This window comes from Puma concolor, chromosome B1 (assembly GCF_028749965.1).
Source record: "Puma concolor isolate L17-30 chromosome B1, mPumCon1.1.hap2, whole genome shotgun sequence".
Lineage (NCBI taxonomy): Eukaryota > Metazoa > Chordata > Mammalia > Carnivora > Felidae > Puma > Puma concolor.
The window spans coordinates 76523211-76541104 of NC_141670.1; the positions used below are offsets into that span (position 1 = coordinate 76523211).

The 17894-nt window shown below is 42.8% G+C and overlaps 1 protein-coding gene and 1 long non-coding RNA gene across 4 annotated transcripts in view; both read right to left on the reverse strand.

The window, feature by feature from the left end:
• FHIP1A (FHF complex subunit HOOK interacting protein 1A) overlaps nt 1-17894 on the reverse strand; it is a 250330-nt gene that overhangs the window by 43021 nt on the left and 189415 nt on the right. The window lies entirely within an intron of this gene.
• LOC147581707 (uncharacterized) lies at nt 1926-16561 on the reverse strand. The gene is made up of 2 exons (XR_015250180.1): nt 10452-16561; nt 1926-10413 (listed from the first exon to the last, which is right to left on the reverse strand). It is a non-coding gene; the product is annotated as an uncharacterized LOC147581707 (long non-coding RNA).

Consider the following 17894-nt stretch of genomic DNA (forward strand, 5'->3'; position numbering starts at 1 on the left):
GCAGTCATCAAATTACCCTGCTTGAAAGATGCCATTTTCTACCACCTGCCATACAAAGCGAGTATCGTGTGGAGCTTGCGAAAAGATTTTAAATTTCTATTGAAGAAAACAAAGGAGTAATTTGGAAGCTTCCAAAAACTTCACTTATCCAACTGGATAGAATACTGTACATTATTGAATAAGTTAATTGTCCAAATGAGTACTAGAGAATTTCCCGAGAATAGTAGCAGGATTTGACTAATTCCCACCTATTATAGAAAGACCCATTATAGAAGAGTTAATGTTTTGAATTAATGAGGCAAAGGATCCAAGCATGGTTGAAAAGACAGGTTGATATAACACCCACTTCCTTACCCTCCTTCTACCATTAAAAAAAGGCAGAAGAGCATGGTCAATAGCATGTTCTGCTTTTAGCACTGTGAGGTACAAAGTGACCCTAACATCATTCTGGGCTTCTTTTTCTTCTTCTTCTTTTTTTTTTTTTTTTTTTTCTCATTCTGGGCTTCTAATATCACTCTCATGATATGAATAAAGAGTTCCAGGTAAGAATCTGCAGATTAACTAAAAATATTTTTCCTTTCTTTATTTTAAAGTGGGGCCACCAAAAAATTAAATCCAAGAGCCTCTTCTTAGATCCACTAGATGGTGCAAGCTCTCCTGGTAGAGCAGACTTACCAAGAGGAGAAACTCAAGCAGGACATCAAAAATTAGTATGGGCGCACCCAACCAGCCCCTGATCACATAGGAGGCTTGAGAGTAAAAGGATTTGCTCTCAAAGAAATCTATTTTGCAATTAATATAAGCATAAGGAGAATTTGTTCTAAATTCTGCCCTGGGAGCTCAGGAGTTAACTTACGCTTTGGAAGCAATCAATGGATCTAAGATTTACTTCCAAAGGGGTAATGGGAAGAGATGATACTGAAGCCTCTATAGACCAGCAGTTCTAGGTTTGGTCCAAGTTCTGCCCGTAATCAGCTGTGTGAGCCTGAGCAAGTCACTTAACCTCTCTGGTCTTCAATGTCTTTATCCGAAAAATGAGGAGCTGAGACTATACAGTCTCTGGAATTATGTCTAGTACTAAAATCCTGTGAGTGTATATCACATACTATGTTCCTATCTCCAATTCAATCTCGCCACTTAGATTTGGGAAGAACCTCACACACAGGAAATGCTTCATGAAATCCAACCAATCTGTGAAATTTGTTTAAACTGAGATGTTATTAATTCATTTACTGACAAACATTTTTAGAATCCCTACTGGGTGCCAAGCACTGGGGTGACACCTGTCTCAGAAATAAGGATACAGAAACAAAGGAGTTCCTTACCTTTGTTCCACATAGAGTTCCTCTGTAAAACTGAAATCCAATAGATTTTAAAGTTATAAACCATAAATTCTGACAGACAGAATGCTATCTTCAAAGAAAAAAATGGACAGCTAAATCCACTAGTTCTATTAAAGCAACTATGACGAATATAAATATCATACATGCTTATCCAGATAGTTGAATGTCTTGATAAATAACCATGAAAATGATATATTGCCAATTATTTTTAACTTGATAGGTATCTCCTAGGCAACTCAAGCCAAAAACAATAAAGAAAATTCTCCCATTTTGAATAATTTCAATTCCAGATGTGGAGAGCACATTTTAAATCTGAATCTTAGAGGGGCACCTGGGTGACTCAGTCAGTTCAGTGGCTGACTTTGGCTCAGGTCATGATCTCACAGTTGGTGGTTTCAAGCTCCACATCAGGGTCTGTGCTGAGAGCTCAGAGCCTGGAGCCTGCTCGGATTCTGTGTCTCCCTCTCTCTCTCTGCCCCTCCCCCACTCATGCTCGCTCTCTCTCTCAAAAATAAACATTAAAAAAGTTTAAATATGAATCTTAGCGTCATCGCTGATTCTTGAGTAATATTTTTTTATTCATTTTTCTTTTCTTTCTGGAAAACTCCGTATCTTCCTTTACACTGCTCCAGCAATATCTGTCTCAAATCTGGTCATTTCCATTGTGGATTTCCACAACAAATAAGACATATTCCACTTTCAGCAAAAAGCCATGTCTAGCCAATCCTAAACACCCCTCCCCTCAAGTACCTCACTTTCCTCCCATTCCATGCCACCCCGGAGTGCCAGCTGTCACCCAAACATCAGTTCATCAACCTGACATGACCCCTCCGCAACAGCTCCAACTACTTAATGTCTTCTTAGCTCTCTCCTCTTTCTCCCTCACATTTGCTCCACAGATACACATCACTATCTAGTTACCATATCTATGTTCACTTACTTATTCAGAAAACAGCAAAATACCTATATGTGCAAGGCAGTGTTCTAGATGTGCTGCTATAATATTTGTATGCTCAATGGATATATAAATAAGCACACATAATCTCTGCTCTCATGCTGTTTGTCACCTGGTAGGATAAGTAAGACACAGCAAACCCATAATGATCATACAAGGTAATCTTTTAAGTGCCATAGGAATGAAACCAACAAAGCTCTAAAGATGAGAAGAATGATTGCCTATGCCTGGCTTGGTCAGGAAGACTTTCAGAAGGAGGCAGTATGTGGTCGGGACACTGGAGGATGAGAAAGATTTGTATAGTATAGTTGGAGGAGATAAGTATAGTTGGAGGAGAAAGGTATCTCAAGTACAGGAATGGCATAAGCACAATTAACTGGAAATCAAGTTCATACTCAGTGAATAGCAAATGGTTCAAGATAGCTGGAAAAGTCAACCTTTGGAGGAAGTTCGGGGTCAGCCTGGGAAAAGATTCAAACAGCTGAGCTCTACAAGTCGAGTCCCAGAGTTATTTCTCCTAGTACGTTGATGCCTACAGTTTCCTACCTTTTACTCCTGGCAATATGCCAAATTTTATAAATTACAGATTAATGAGAGAGCTGCCCAGTGACTTAAAACTATGATTCTCCAACATGTACATGATAAGAACTAAAAAGGAATAACAGAATTAACACATACAAAGCACTAACTCTGTGCCAGGCAACACTGCAAAGTATCAACCCATTAAATCCTCACAAGTCGTTTAAGGTAGGCACTATTATATCATCCCCATTTTACAAACAAGGAAAACGGCTCAGAGAAGTTGAAAGTGCTGCCCAAGGGCACAGAGTTAGCAGGTGGCGAAGCTGGAATATCAACCCCTGCAGTGTGACTCTGAAGTTCACACCACATTAAATCCTCCGCAAAGAACTAACTGGATAACACTAACCACTACATCCAGGTTTATGCCAATGAATAAATGCACCTTCCTCTTTGCTCTCTATTTTAAGTCTGTTTACTTAGGCCAGTGTTTTTGTTTGGTTTTTGTTTTGTCACAGCATTATATACAGCATTATAAAGATAGGGATGCCCCCAAGACACCATGAGGCTGGCTCTGGGCCATGGATTCTGTAGTCAGTTCACAATTTGTTCTGGGAATATGCAAAAGGAGAGGGAAGATTTGGGTTTCTGTGCACATAACAGCGTGCCCAGGTCTCAGCTTACCATGTGCCCTACCTGGAGCCTCCACATTTACAAAATATTCAAAGATACAGTGGTTACGGGATACCTGGGTGGCTCAGTCAGTTGAGCATCCGACTTCGGCTCAGGTCACGATCTCACGGTCTGTGAGTTGGAGCCCCGCGTCGGGCTCTGGGCTGACAGCTCAGAGCCGGGAGCCGGCTTCAGATTCTGTGTCTCCCTCTCTCCCTGCCCCTCCCCACTCATGCTCTGCGTCTCAGTCTCTCAAAACTAAGTAAATGTTAAAAAAAAAATTTTTTTTAAGATACAGTGGTTACATAAGCTGGAAGCTTTGCACTACAACCTAGATATTAATTAGAAGATTTTCTTTAGAAAAAAAGTTAATTGGTCTGATAGTTTCTATTATAATCTATTTCTATATTCTCAGAGGTTTCCCACAATAAATACTAAGACATTTCATTATGTTCCACAGTTGGTCTACAAGGGATAGCTCTGGGATAAACAGTTGACTCTCTTAGGCTTTTCTATATATTGATGAAGGGAAATGTGTACTTGTATATGGATCTAAATGACTGTGTGCATCATCTTTCCACTTAATAACCTAGAATATGAGAAGTAAAAAAATAACTAATAATGGTTACAGTCAAATGAAGAAAATCTTGTCTCTACTGTGCAATCTCTCATGACAAGGAGCACTCACTTCCCCTTCTGCCCATAGCACCACAGCATCTGGTGGGTCCAGTCGGCAGAACAAGGATGACGCTTTGTTGTATTCTGTGATACACATGACACCAATGTGTGGCCAGTTTTCCTACTGCCAAGCTGGCAACATTTCCATTTGAAAGTATTTTTTATGGTATTCACATCACTGTATACATATCTTCATAGTATTACACAGGAAAGCCATGTTGATTTCACAGCAGTAAATAATGGCACTTGTCCAGCATCCTGAACCATGGGAGGTACTTCTCACAATCAAACACTCTACACACACAAGGGAGCAGAAATTTATTCTTAGAACCGATACACAAAAGGGCACCCGGGTGGCTCATTCAGTTAAGCATCCGACTTCAGCTCAGGTCCTGAACGTGATCTTGCAAGTTCATGAGTTCGAACCCGGCAATGGGCTCTCTACCAGCACAGAACCTGCTTCAGATCCTCTGTCTCCCTCTCTCTCTGTCCCTCCCCTGCTCTCTCTCTCACTCTCTCTCTCAAAATAAATAAAACATTAAAAAAAAGAACCAATACATAAGAACTCAACAATGTCCTTTCACTACTCACCTTTAGATGCTACTACTACTAAGTCCTTAAATAATGCAAGTATTGTGACCTATGCTACCCTCTTTGATGGCTAAAACAGCTCCAGAGGGAGGCAGAGCAGACCATATCCCCTTTTTTAATGCCTTGCTCGTTTGGGAAAGACTTCACAACTTCCCAAAGCATTGTTCTCTACCTCCTCATCTGATGTTCACCACAGCCTTAGGAGGCTGACAGCATGGGGATTACCACAGATGAAAAAACTGCATGCTTAACCAGGATAAGCCCCTTAAGATCACACGTAAAACTGGGATCTATGTCTTCTGAATCCTCGTCCCAATGAAAGAGCACAAGCAGGTACCATGCCAGCAGAAGGGCAGAGATTATTCATCCAATCACCCAGCGTGGTCCATGGATCATCCAGTTGCTGGCTAACAGGCAAAGCTCTGGGCATCAGCCCTATTAAATTAGATCCTGCTACTCAGGAGTTTAAGAGTAAGAAGTTCCCAGATGACTGTCTTTGCACATTTAAGTGCAAAGTGCATTGAGAATTAGAATAAGGAAGAAAGTAATTCCAGGTACAACACAGTTGACATCACGTTCTGAGAGAAATAAGGAAAGAAATAAATCCAAAGTTAGGCTATGAGAAGAGATAAAAATGAGGTAAGGAACAATAAGCACTATCAAAATAACACCAGCATTCTCAGGGTGCCTGGGTGGCTTAGTTGGGTAAGCGTCCAACTTCAGCCCAGGTCATGAGTCTCACTGCTCGTGGGTTCCAGCCCCATGTTGGGCTCTGTGCTGACAGCTTAGAGCCCAGAGCCTGCTTCGGATTCTGTGTCTCCCTCTCTCTCTCTGCCCCTCCCCAGCTCATGCTCTGTCTCTCTCTGTCTCTCAAAAATAAATTTGAAAAACATTAAAAAAAAAGTAACACCAGCATTCTTCACAGGGCTAGAACAAACAACCCTAAAATCTGTATGGAACCAGAAAAGACCCCAAATAGCCAAAGCAATCCTGAAAAAGAAAATGAAAGCTGGAGTCATCACAATTCCAGACTTCAAGCTGTATTACAAAGCTGTAATCATTAAGACAGTATGGTACTGTCACAAGAACAGACACTCGGATCAATGGAACAGAACAGAGAACCCAGAAATGGACCCACAAACGTATGGCCAACTAATCTTTGACAAAGCAGGAAAGAATATCCAATGGAAAAAAGAAAATCTCTTCAACAATGGTTTTGGGAAAAGTGGACAGCGGCATGCAGAAGAATGAACCTGGACCACTTTCTTACACCATACACAGAAATAAACTCAAAATGGATAAAAGACCTAAACGTATGACAAGGAGTCATCAAAATCCTACAGCAGAAAACAGGCAGCAACCTTTCTGACCTTGGCTGCAGCAACTTCTTACTTGACATGTCTCTGGAAGCAAGGAAAACAAAAGCAAACATTAACTATTGGGACCTCATCAAGATAAAAAGCTTCTGCATGGCAGAGGAAACAATCAGCAGAACTAAAAGGCAACTGATAGAATGGGAGAAGATATTTGCAAATGACATACCAGATAAAGGGTTAGTATCCAAAATCTATCAAGAACTTATCAAACTCAACACCAAAACAAATAATCCAGTGAAGATAAGGGCAAAAGACATGAATAGACACTTTTCCAACAAAGACATCCAGATGGCTAATAGACACATGAAGAGATGCTCAATGGTTGCTCATCATCAGGGAAATACAAATCAAAACCACAACGAGATACCACATCACACCTGTCAGAATGGCTAAAATGAACAACTCAGGCAACAACAGATGTTGGCGAGAATGAGGAGAAGAGGAATCCTTTTGCACTGCTGGTGGGAATGCAAACTGGCGCAGCCACTCTGGAAAACGGTATGGAGGTGCCTTAAAAAATTAAAAATAGAACTACCCTACGACCCAGAAATTGCACTACTAGGTATTTATCCAAAGGATACAAGAGTGCTGATTCAAAGGGGCACACGCACAATGTTTATAAGCAACACTATCAACAATAGCCAAAGTATGGAAAGAGCCCAAATGTCCATCGATGGATGAATGGATAAAGAAGATGTGGTGTATACATAATGGAATATTACTCAGTGATCAAAAAAATGAAATCTTGCTATTTTAACAACATGGATGGGACTAGAGTGTAGTATGCCAAGCAAATTAAGTCAGTCAGAGAAAGACAAATATCATATGATTTCACTCATATGTGGAATTTAAGATACAAAACAGATGAATATAAGGGAAGGGAAGCAAAAATAATATAAAAGCAGGGAGGGAGACAAACCATAAGAGAGTCTTAACTGTAGAGAACAAACTGAGGGTTGCTAGAGGGGTGTTGGGGCAGGATGGGCTAAACGGGCAAGGGGCATTAAGGAGGGCACTTGTTGGGATGAGCACTGGATGTTATATGTAAGCGATCAATCACTAAATACGATTTGTAAAATCATTACACGATATGTTAATGAATTTGGACTTAAATTTTTTAAAAAATCTCCACTGAAAGGTCTAAAAAAATATAAGCAGAAGTATAGATTACAGGGCTACAGAATACTGATGAATCAGTAATTTTTCCCACTAAATTTATTTGACAAATAAAATTGTGTCTATTTAGAGTGAAAAAAAGGGAACAATAAGCATATTATCTAAAATCAAAATACCGGTGACTACAAATGGTACAAGATTCACTGTCCAGTAACATACAGTGTCATGTGAAGGATGTCTCATTTAAGAGATTCCGCTGGTTAAGTTAATGGGTGATATGCGTCAGGACTAAGTGCCAGAGACAATAAGAACTGTAAATGCAGTGCCTTGTTTGTTCTTCACAAGAACCCAATAAAATAGGTATCATTTTATCCATACATAATATATATACATAGACAAAGGTACTTGCCACAGTCACATTGCTACTTAAGTAGCAAAGAGCCAGAACTCAAACTAAGGTCTCTTTGACCTCAAAAAACATTTTTTTGAAATGTTATGCTAGATTGCTTCCTCAAATTGGATTAATCAATTATAATGCATTAATTGAATGTCTTAGATGGCACACACACACCTTCAGTTTTCAATTCATAAATCAAGTATTTCCAAGTGAAATCCTCTTGTAAGTGTCACTAAAATCCTCTGGGTCTATTTAATAGCTGCCTCTCGTTGGATAGAGCAATTATTAATTAAGGCGGTCTGAAGCTGGCCTGCTTCACATGATTTCTTCAATCCAAGTTGCATAGCACTACAGCCAATCCATGTTACATAGCTGCAGGCCCATGACAGGACGGGCCTTTTAATTACCTCATTCAACTGCCTCTACTGACAGACCACAGTGATCCCTACATCTGGCCTCTCGACTTCCACGGACTCTTCTGTTTAAATCCAGGATGACCGAGGACACAGAATGACTGTTCGGGCCCCTTGCCACTGCCATCCCAGCAACTCGGTCACAACTAGATCTCCAGCATCAGACTGGGACCATGACACTAGGATGTAAGCTGGAGACGGCACCAGGTGCATCAGGCTTTCCCGTTTGAGCTCAAGCTCAAACATCCGCAGCACATGGCTTCCCCACTGCCAGATGGCCCTAAAGGGAATGGCTGCCTCCCTGACCCGAAGCCGCTGGAGCCTGCCTCAGGCTCTGAGACAAGAGCAGCAACTTCTAGAAGAAGTGACCCCATTTCTCTAGGACATCCCTGAGACCCCTTCACTTTACACCAGACCAGCAGTGTATGGGCCAGGTGGGTGCACAGGTATGCTTTCAGCATGGTGGAGGACAGAATCATTATAAGTGACTGGTTTACTCCAGGCATGGTAAGAAACCAAGTTCCATATGAACAAGTATAGCTCAACATCATTATAAGAAGAGGAGTAAGAAGCTAGCAAAAAAACGGGGGGGGGGGGGGAGGGGGCAGGATAATATTCCAGAGTCTTTAGTGATTGGACACCTTAGGTCAAAAATGTAGACAATGGGTTTTAAAAAGCAAATTACTGAAGTGTATAAGCAGAAATATGAAATGGAGAGACCAAAACATTATCCCATTACAGTTATTTATACGGCACACCCCAGAGCTGGAGCCTAGTTTGGAGCTCCATCACTCAAGGGAAATTGTAAAAGATTTAGCAAAAAAACACCAAATTTCAAATATAAAATCTCAAAATTCCAGGGCCGAGATGGCATCCTAATTCGATGTTTTTGATTCCTTCTTTCTTCCAATTTCCCACTGAAAGGAATGACCTGATCGGTGAAGTTTTACAGCATTACTGGAACCAGACATAAAACTTCAAGGTGTTTTTCATCAGAAAGTAATGCAGACGACAGCAGAGTAACGTGCTGGGCATCCAGAAACGCAACAGGAAGTCTGCCAGAAGGGCAGGCAGGAGGCCTGTCTCTGTACTCTGGCCACTCCAGAACCCTCTCCACCATCTCCCAGACTAGAGATGCGTAAAGAAGGGTGGACAGAAGAAACGGAGTGAAGTGACAGTTAAGTGACAGGCTGCTCTGCCCACTCCTCCCTGGAGACTAAAAACAGTATGACCTCAGAGGTCAGTGCACACCTCCTGTAAACTCAGCATCCAATTATAGCTCTTTAACATTTATTACTGGTGATAATTTGAAGATGGTATTTAATTTCTCTTAAAACTTTCAGTCACAAGTTCCCCTGAGCATAAAAGCCAAAAACATTCCTCGCCAGTGAGAGCCCAATTAGACTCCAAAGGGGTCCCAGCCCACCTAACCCACAGACACACTAAGAGCAAATGGGTGACTCAAGAGTGTGGCTGCTCCTAGCCTCTCAAAATTTCCATCTTCTCCAGTCCCCAAAAAACTTCCATCCATCAACCTAAGTCAATAAGCCATGAATTATTGAGCTCACAGGATACAGATTATGAATATGTATGTGTGTGTTTAGGAGACAAGATTGTAAAACAAATGGGCTCCACCGTGGTTTAGAGGAAGCCAGCCACACGTGCCTTTAAGGAAATGGCTGAAATTATTCTACCCATGTATATTGTTCAAGCATGTAGCACACAAGAGATGGTGGGAAATTGGGTTTTCTGGTAGATTTTTTTTACTTCTTTTCCAAGCATCCTTGTACAGAATAACTTGCTGAATGAAACACAGCTGGCTGCTCTTCACAAAAACCAAAGGTACAGGCTTTCTTTGATGTCAGTTATTACTGCTAATGTCTGTGAGCTGCCTGCAAAAAAGCGGGGTATGTAATTATTTTTCCTTCTCTCTCTCCCTTCCTTCAGCACACTCCCCTGTCAAGGTCTCCTGTCAATTTCCTAACGGTCTCCAAATAAGGGAGCCAAAATAACCCACAGAACAGAAGAACATGCTAGCCCACAAGACACTTGACCAAAATAATACGACTGAGCCTGGGATGCTATTCGCGCACCCTTTCTCCTCCAAATACCTTCCCAGTCCCCTCTTCCTAACCCCGCCATGGCCAGGGCAAGCACTAACGCCATCTTTGGCTGCTACTGCCAGCAGTCTGCCAGTCTCCCGCCAGCCCAGGAGGCCTAAACGACACACCTGCACAGAGATTCTTCCAAGCTAGTGACAAAGTCAACCAGCCTGCTTCACTTCCGTTTTTATCTGCTACTCCCCAGCCTGATCACCGCATTCAAAAAACGACCAGCACCAACAACAAAGGGTCTTGATAATCCCCTTACTAGGCCTCTCTACCTAGGGACTTCCTTCCAGTATTACCACCATCTTCAAACATTTAGGGATCACCTAACGAATACAGGACACCATGCTGCCTCCTACAGTACAGGTTAGCAACCTTTTCCTGTAAAGGGCCAGAGAGTAAATATCGTAGGCTTTGTGAGTCACATACAGGCTCTGTCATATACTCCTTTCTTAAAAAAAACACTAATTGAGGGGTGATGGGGTGGCTCAGTCGATTAAGCATCAACTCTTGATTTGGGCTCAGGTCATGATCTCACGGTTTGCGAGTTCAAGCCCCACGTGGGGCTCCGCGCTGACAGCACAGAGCCTGCTTGAGATTCTCTCTCTCCCTCTCTCTCCCTGCCCCCCCACTCCACTCGCTGACTCTCTCTCAAAAAAAAAATAAACATTTTTAAAAAACAATATTTGAGAAAGGTGAAAAACACTCTTTTAAAAAGAAATTTTGGTAAAACACACATAATATAAAATTTGCCATCCTAACCATGTTTAAGTGGACAGGTCAGTAAAGTACATTTGCACTGTTGTGCAATGTATCTCTAGAGCTCTTTCATCTTGCAAAACTGAAACTTCTATACTCAATAAACTCCATGTTCCCCCAGGCTCCCCGCAAACACCGTTCTACCTTCTGACTCTATGAATTTGACTACTATGTGGAACCATACAGCATTTGTCTTTTTGTGACTCATTTATTTCACTTGGCATGCTGTCCTCAGGGCCCATGTATGTTGAGGCCTGTATCAAAACTTCCTTTCCTTCTAAAGCTGAATAATACTCCATTGTAGGTTTATACCATATTTTGTTCATCCGTTTATCTGTAGATGAATGTAAAAGCATTCTTAACTCACAGGATATACAAAAACAGGCCATAGTCTGTTAGATTTGGCCCATAGATCATAGTTTTCCAAGCCCTGCTCTGGAGGCATAAAAGAGCATTACAACACAGAGGTCGTAGGACTTTCTCAGTCCATGGCACCTTCAGTGCATCAGTAATTTTTTCACAGCACCTCTAGGCCAAAAGAAATACCCAACCATCCCATTTATTAAGTATTTCAGTCCAAACAACTTAATATGTACTTAAGTCCTAACAACTTACCTCCTGTTGGGCACTCAAACCTCGGAATCAGACTGGACAATACCACGTCATTCCACGTTCCACAATGATTTTCAGGTGATACTTGATTTTTATGTACAGCACCCACCAAAAACTCAGTTTTGCAAAAGCACAATCATATTGAAAGGAATGTATATTTAATACTGAAACTCAGCAATTCCAAGCCAGTAATTCATGTGGTATCTGACAGACGTCACTGTACTTCCCTCATAAATTTAGAGTATTTCACCGAGACCTGGCACACTGTTTAGGAACTGCAGGTAATAGGATGGAGGCGGGGAAACAGAGTCAAATGCCAAGGATACATCAAACAACAGAAAGGAGAATAGGCTCATGGATAAAAGATTGACGCAGACACTAAGCTACGGATTCTAGAAAAGGGAGATGCCTGGAACCCACAAAGTCAGGGAAAGCCACAGGCAGGAGTGGGACTTCAGCTGGTCCTTGAAGAGACAGTAAGACCTGACAAGAGAAGAGGAAGAAAGAGAAAATTCCAAGCAAAGGAAATAGGCTAAGTATAGGAGAGGTTCTGAAGCAAGAAGGAGGGTGGCCTGGAGTGGGGGGTGAGGGGGCACGGTGCAAGGTGTGGACTGAGGAGACCGAGGGAAATGGGGCCATTTCAGGTTTCAGAGGGAGGGTAATGGCTTTAAAGATATGTTTAGAAAGCTTAACCCAGCCATACGTGTGAGACAACCTGAGGAAAGAAGTTGCAGCAACAAGACGTGTGAGCAGACAGTAACCCTGGTCAAGGCACATGGAGACGGGACCTAAAGTGCCCATGTTGGGAGAAGAAACAAAAGGATCACACAAAAGAACCTTATGAAGAAAGGTTAACAAAGGGGGTAGTAAGAGAAAAGGTTCAAAAACAACCAGGCATCTAGGCCAGGTAACTAGGAAATAAACGACGTGCAGAGGAGGAGCTAAGCTGGACTGGGGCGAAAGCTACGAGTTTGGCTTCTGATATTCTAAATTTGAGGAACACAGCAGGTCGCTTAGGCAAAAATATCCAGCCAGCAGTGGAGGATTTTCAGGCCATCTGTGTAGTTCATTGCGGGTGTAGGGGTTGATCAGCAGAAGACCAAGCCCCACACATGCCCATTATTTAGAGAAGGAAAGGGGAAAGTTAAGTCCGTGTGGCCAACAGACTACAGGAGAACCAGGAGAGTCCACGGAGTGGACATCAAAGGGGAAAGGAGGTTACTAAGGAGTCAGAAGTCTTGGATTTGTTAATAAAGCAATTTTTTCAAATCCCAGTAATTTTAAAGAAAAGTTTAAGTGCATTTAATGATCCAGCAAGGGGAAAGCTGGCAGGCATACATAAAAAAGAAAAGCAGTCATCTCTTTCAGTAGTTTGAAAGGGTTTTATGGGTAGCAAGAGGGATAATATCTTCTCTTTAGGATCCTTCTTGCTTATATCCCTATTTTCTTCCGCCCTTCATTTCTCCTGAGTCCCCTTTCTTTCTGTTTTCTTTCAGTTCACCCCCACACATCCCAAAACGCCAACCACACCTACTGCCGTATCTTGTCACCGCCAGACGGGTCTTGAGCCCAATCTCCCAACTCCCTCTGCACTGAAACTGCTCACTATGGATGCAAATGCTCACCTGCCCTGGGAGTCAGACCAGGGTCTTTGCCCAGTCCTCATTCTCCCTGTCCCCTTGTGTACACCACAGCACTCCGGTCCGCCCCGAGCCCGGACTCCCGCTGGAGCTCGCTTCCTGAACGTCCTTCCCCACCTGCTCACCTGCAAGGTTCAGCCCCAGGTCACTCACGTCACTCTCTCCCTAACTACTCCACCTTCTGTGTCCACCCCACACCTTCCCCCACCTGCCTGGCTTCCTTCTCTGGGACAGCACTTATGTTAGTCCATCTTGCTTCACATTTGTGCTTAACATGTCAGGATCCTAGGTCCCAGATTATAAACCCCATGGAGACAAGAAGGTTTTCAGGCAACTTCATTTCCCCATAGGGTCTGGTACAGACCTTTGCTTCCGGTGCACAATCACTAAGTGGTCTTAGAACACACAATATTATCCTCTGACTGCATAGGAGACGGCAGAATTTGTCCTGGAATAACTATGATAGCACCTTTGCACGTAACGGCAGGTGATTCTCAGAATGCTCTCATGTTTGCTCTCCATTCCCTGCAAGGAGGAAAGAGGAGTTTGCTGTTCCCACTGTGCAGTTGAGGAAACAGACTCAGAGAGGCTAAAAACTTTGCACAAGGTCACACAGCAGTAAATTTGAGAGCCAGGACTAGAATTCAGATCTTCTGATTCACGGTCTAGTACTCTTCCAGCGCACACCCTGCTTCTGCCTGTGCTTTAGGTAATTTTTCGTTGTTTATTCATATCTGGTATATCGTTAGCATATCTGCCTGTCGCATTAAAGTCTAACTATGATTTCAGGTTCCAGAGAACAAGGATCAATACATAGAAACAGGCAGTAACTATAAACTATGACAAGTGGACTTCTGTGTTTCTAGAAATTTTTAAACCACATTTTACTTAAGCACTAAATCCAAATACACTCTACAGTTGTCTGTTCCTACAATCGACACTCTAAAGTGCTGATACTAGTAAATACGTGTGCTGAATCACCTCTGTTCGCCTCTCCATATCTGCTCTCCATCTTTTCCACCATGCTCTGAGCCCCAGATGACCTGTATGGACCACTTTCTTTCCACAGTTCCCTTGCTATCTGGTTTCCATTTGGGTTCACTCAAAGGGAGTCCAGCAGGAGACCAGAGGGAAGGAGGAGAATGAAATTGGCTATTTCTTCCCTTGCCTCCCTCTCTGAGGCACTGCCTCAGATTGGCTGTGACCCACACCTGAAGTTTCTGGTTTTATTCAGGTGGCCCTCTCCACACCGCTCTCTCTGACACTTTACAAACACATTCAGTCCTAGGGATGGTAACCATGGTCAACTTGCCCACAAATTCTTTGACATTCCTACTATCAAAAGGTGGGGTCTATGTCCTTTCCCCTTGAAAAGGGGTGGACTCTGACTTCTATGAATAATAATAAAATATGCCAGGAGTAACACTGTTTCAGTTTCCAGACTGACAGCTTCTACTTCCTGTCTCTTGAGCCCCCAGCAAACAAAAAGGAATCCATCTATCTGCAGTTGCCATGTTGAGACAAAGCCCAAGCCAGCCCTGTGAAGAAACTGTGTGAGATGAGGGAAAGAGGGAGAGGGAGAAGGGGGATGAAGAGAAAGAAACCCATCGTTCCAATCAGCCCCCAAGATATTCAGGCCCCAGCCACCGTACTCATCCCAGCTGAGGTCCCAGATATCAAAGAGCAGAGAGAGATGAGCCATCCCCACTGTGCCCAGCCTGAATTCCTGAACCAAAGAGTCGTGCTTTACACTAATACATGGTTGCTTCAGGTCACTAAGTTAGGGAGAATTTATTACATAGGAGTAGATCACCGAAACGCCATACTCTTGTAACCAGTCCCCCCACTGCCCAATTTGAGTGCCATCTGTTCCTTCTGGGCCCTGACTGATAAAATACATATGACAGCCATTAGGGCCATATTGTAATCACACTGCAGACTTCTCTTCTTCTAGGAAAATGGTAGAGCTGCACCTCCCTCTGAGATGTGGCCTGGTGACTTGCTTTGCTTTAGACAACAAAATGTGAATGGAAATGACATGGGTCACTCCCAGATAAGAGCTTCAAGAACCAGTGGACCATTTACCGTGTTCTCTTCCTCTGACATTATGTGCCCAGCTATCAGTTCCAGATGGACCCCCACCTTGGGTCCCTGAGTTAGAAGAACATGGAGGAACGCTAGCTGCAAACTGCCCGCCCCACACCCCAAGATGGACAAGTAGTGTGAACAAATAATAAGTATTAGTTTTTTCAGCCCCTGAGATGTTGGCGTCATTTGTGACTGCAGCATACTCATCGCGACTGACATAGTACATTCCTTCGTCAAGTGAATCCTGACCAAAGCAAACCCTTGCCAGTGGAGACCATTTGAACTCCTGAATATTCTGTACACAAGGAAGCAAGTATATAGGTCCATCGCTTTCACATCTATAATCAGGAAAGCATGGAAATCAGTCAACCATTTGGAAACATGGGAACCCACCTCTTAGACTTCCATCTACAAGGAGTGAAAGAGACCAAGGGTCCCTGCTACTACACTCAGAAGTCCTCGCCACATACCCCACAGGCGGCCCCCATAGTGACTGAGTGCAGCAGGGACACCAGGCAGACCTGTCCCTGGGAGACACAGGCCTCCTCTGATGGGCCTCCTCAGACTGCACAACACTGAAGGACACTCCCAGCCAACCTCCCTCTCTCTACTTCACCTGGGGTCAGATTTGCACTGAGGTCCAACAACTCCCAGCCTTCCCCACCTTGCTGCCTATTTTCTCTCTCGCAAGCATTTCCCCTAATAAAATCCTTGCACGTTTAATCCTGTCTTGGCATCTGCTTCTCTGAGAACACAGACTAATACAACCACACCAATGAATATTCAGCCTTGAAAATTTAGTTTTAATAAATTAAATATACAGAAACAAGAGAACTACTCTTGCTGGTTAAGGGCTGCCTAAAGTCATAAATAACCAGTTTTGTGCAACACAGTGTCTAGATCAAACTAATTCCTAAATCATCCATATTAACATGGTATCATTTTCTCTAGTATGACTTTTACAAAGTATGATTTTAAACCTATCTCCAAAAATTGATCCTTTCCTAAATGTACAAAACAGGCTTCCAATCCCTTATTCAAAATCCTGGAGACCATACATACATTGGAACTCAAACTTTTCATAGTTTAGAAAAGTTAATTTGCAGGGTGCCTGGGTGGCTCAGTCGGTTAGGCGTCCGACTTTGGCTCAGGTCATGATCTCGCGGTCCGTGGGTTCGAGCCCCGCATCAGGCTCTGTGCTGACAGCTCAGAGCTGGGAGCCTCCTTCATATTCTGTGTCTCCCCTCTCTCTGTCCCTCCCCACTTGCACTCCGTCTGTCTGTCTGTCTGTCTCTCTCTCTCAAAAACAAATAACCATTACAAAAATTGTTTTTTAAGAAAAGTAAATTTGCCGTATTTGACTAACCCAGCGGATCTGAGGCAGCACCTTATAACCAAATATATTAGTATTCCTTCCACAGAACATACACATGTTAACACAAGTGGAATAAAAACAAATAGTCTCAAGATAGTTCAGGGGAGGGTTTACCACAAAATGAGTTCAGCAAAGGTTAGGTTGTGCTGCCACATGAATTATTTAAAAAAAAAAAAAAAAAAGGGTTTTCCAAGCTTTTTGAATTTCTGACTTGAGGATAAGGGATTATGGATGAGTATATCCACACTACAGAAAACTATGCAGCCCTGTGAAAAAAATCAAATATGCCTCTGCGCTAACACAAATATGCCTTTGCGCTAACAGGCCACAGTGTTGGATGGAGAAAGCACCTAATGGAACAACTTGCAAAGGCAACTTTACATTGTGCACATACTGACTTGGGAGAGGGATGGTAGAGGCGACCTTCGCCTGTCAAGCAGCAGCACCCCACCTCTCGTTACCCGCAGTCCTTCGTGATGACTTCATCTCTGGTTAGGAAATGCCATAGAAATAGTTTATGAGAATTGATTGTGATGTAGGAATATTTTTAACTATGAATTTATTTATATTATTTATGAGACAGAGAGAATGAGTTCACCTCTGCAAACTGCCTACATGGATGGGACGGACAGTAACTAAAATACTATGCATAACTTGGGAGCTGAGATAGTACACCATGGAAATTTATTTAGGATACTAAATTAGGCTCCTCTCCCAGGGCAAGGGACACAAAACATGAAAAAACATACACTGGAGCCTCTACAGAACACCTGAGACTTCCAGCTATCCTTTCCCATATCAAAGGAGAGGCCACAGGCTATTGGAGGTGAGCGTTCCCCCAGGAACTCCTCTAGAAACACCCCATTCTGGACTTCCTCATCTGCCTCGGGGGCTCCTGTCCTGCCACTCATGAGAGGCACCTTACTTCATCAACCACTGAGGCAGCCAACAGTCAGGGGAGAGATTGTTTACCCTCCCGCCTTGCCCTGCTTCCTTCCTAAACCTTTTCATTCTAAATGATAAAAAACCACAAAGAAGAAAATATTGGAAAGCAAGAAGAAAAATTAATTAGGGAGGAAATATTCTCCCTGGTCTCTAAATAGCCCTGGGAGAAACTGTCTGTAATGGATAAAAGTTAGGGAATTTTAGTTAGGGGTTGGAAATTCAAATCCAATACAGTAACATTCACTTTGCATTTTATTTATTCAGTAGTGACGGTATTGTTTTTTATCACAATAAGGATGTGTTCCTG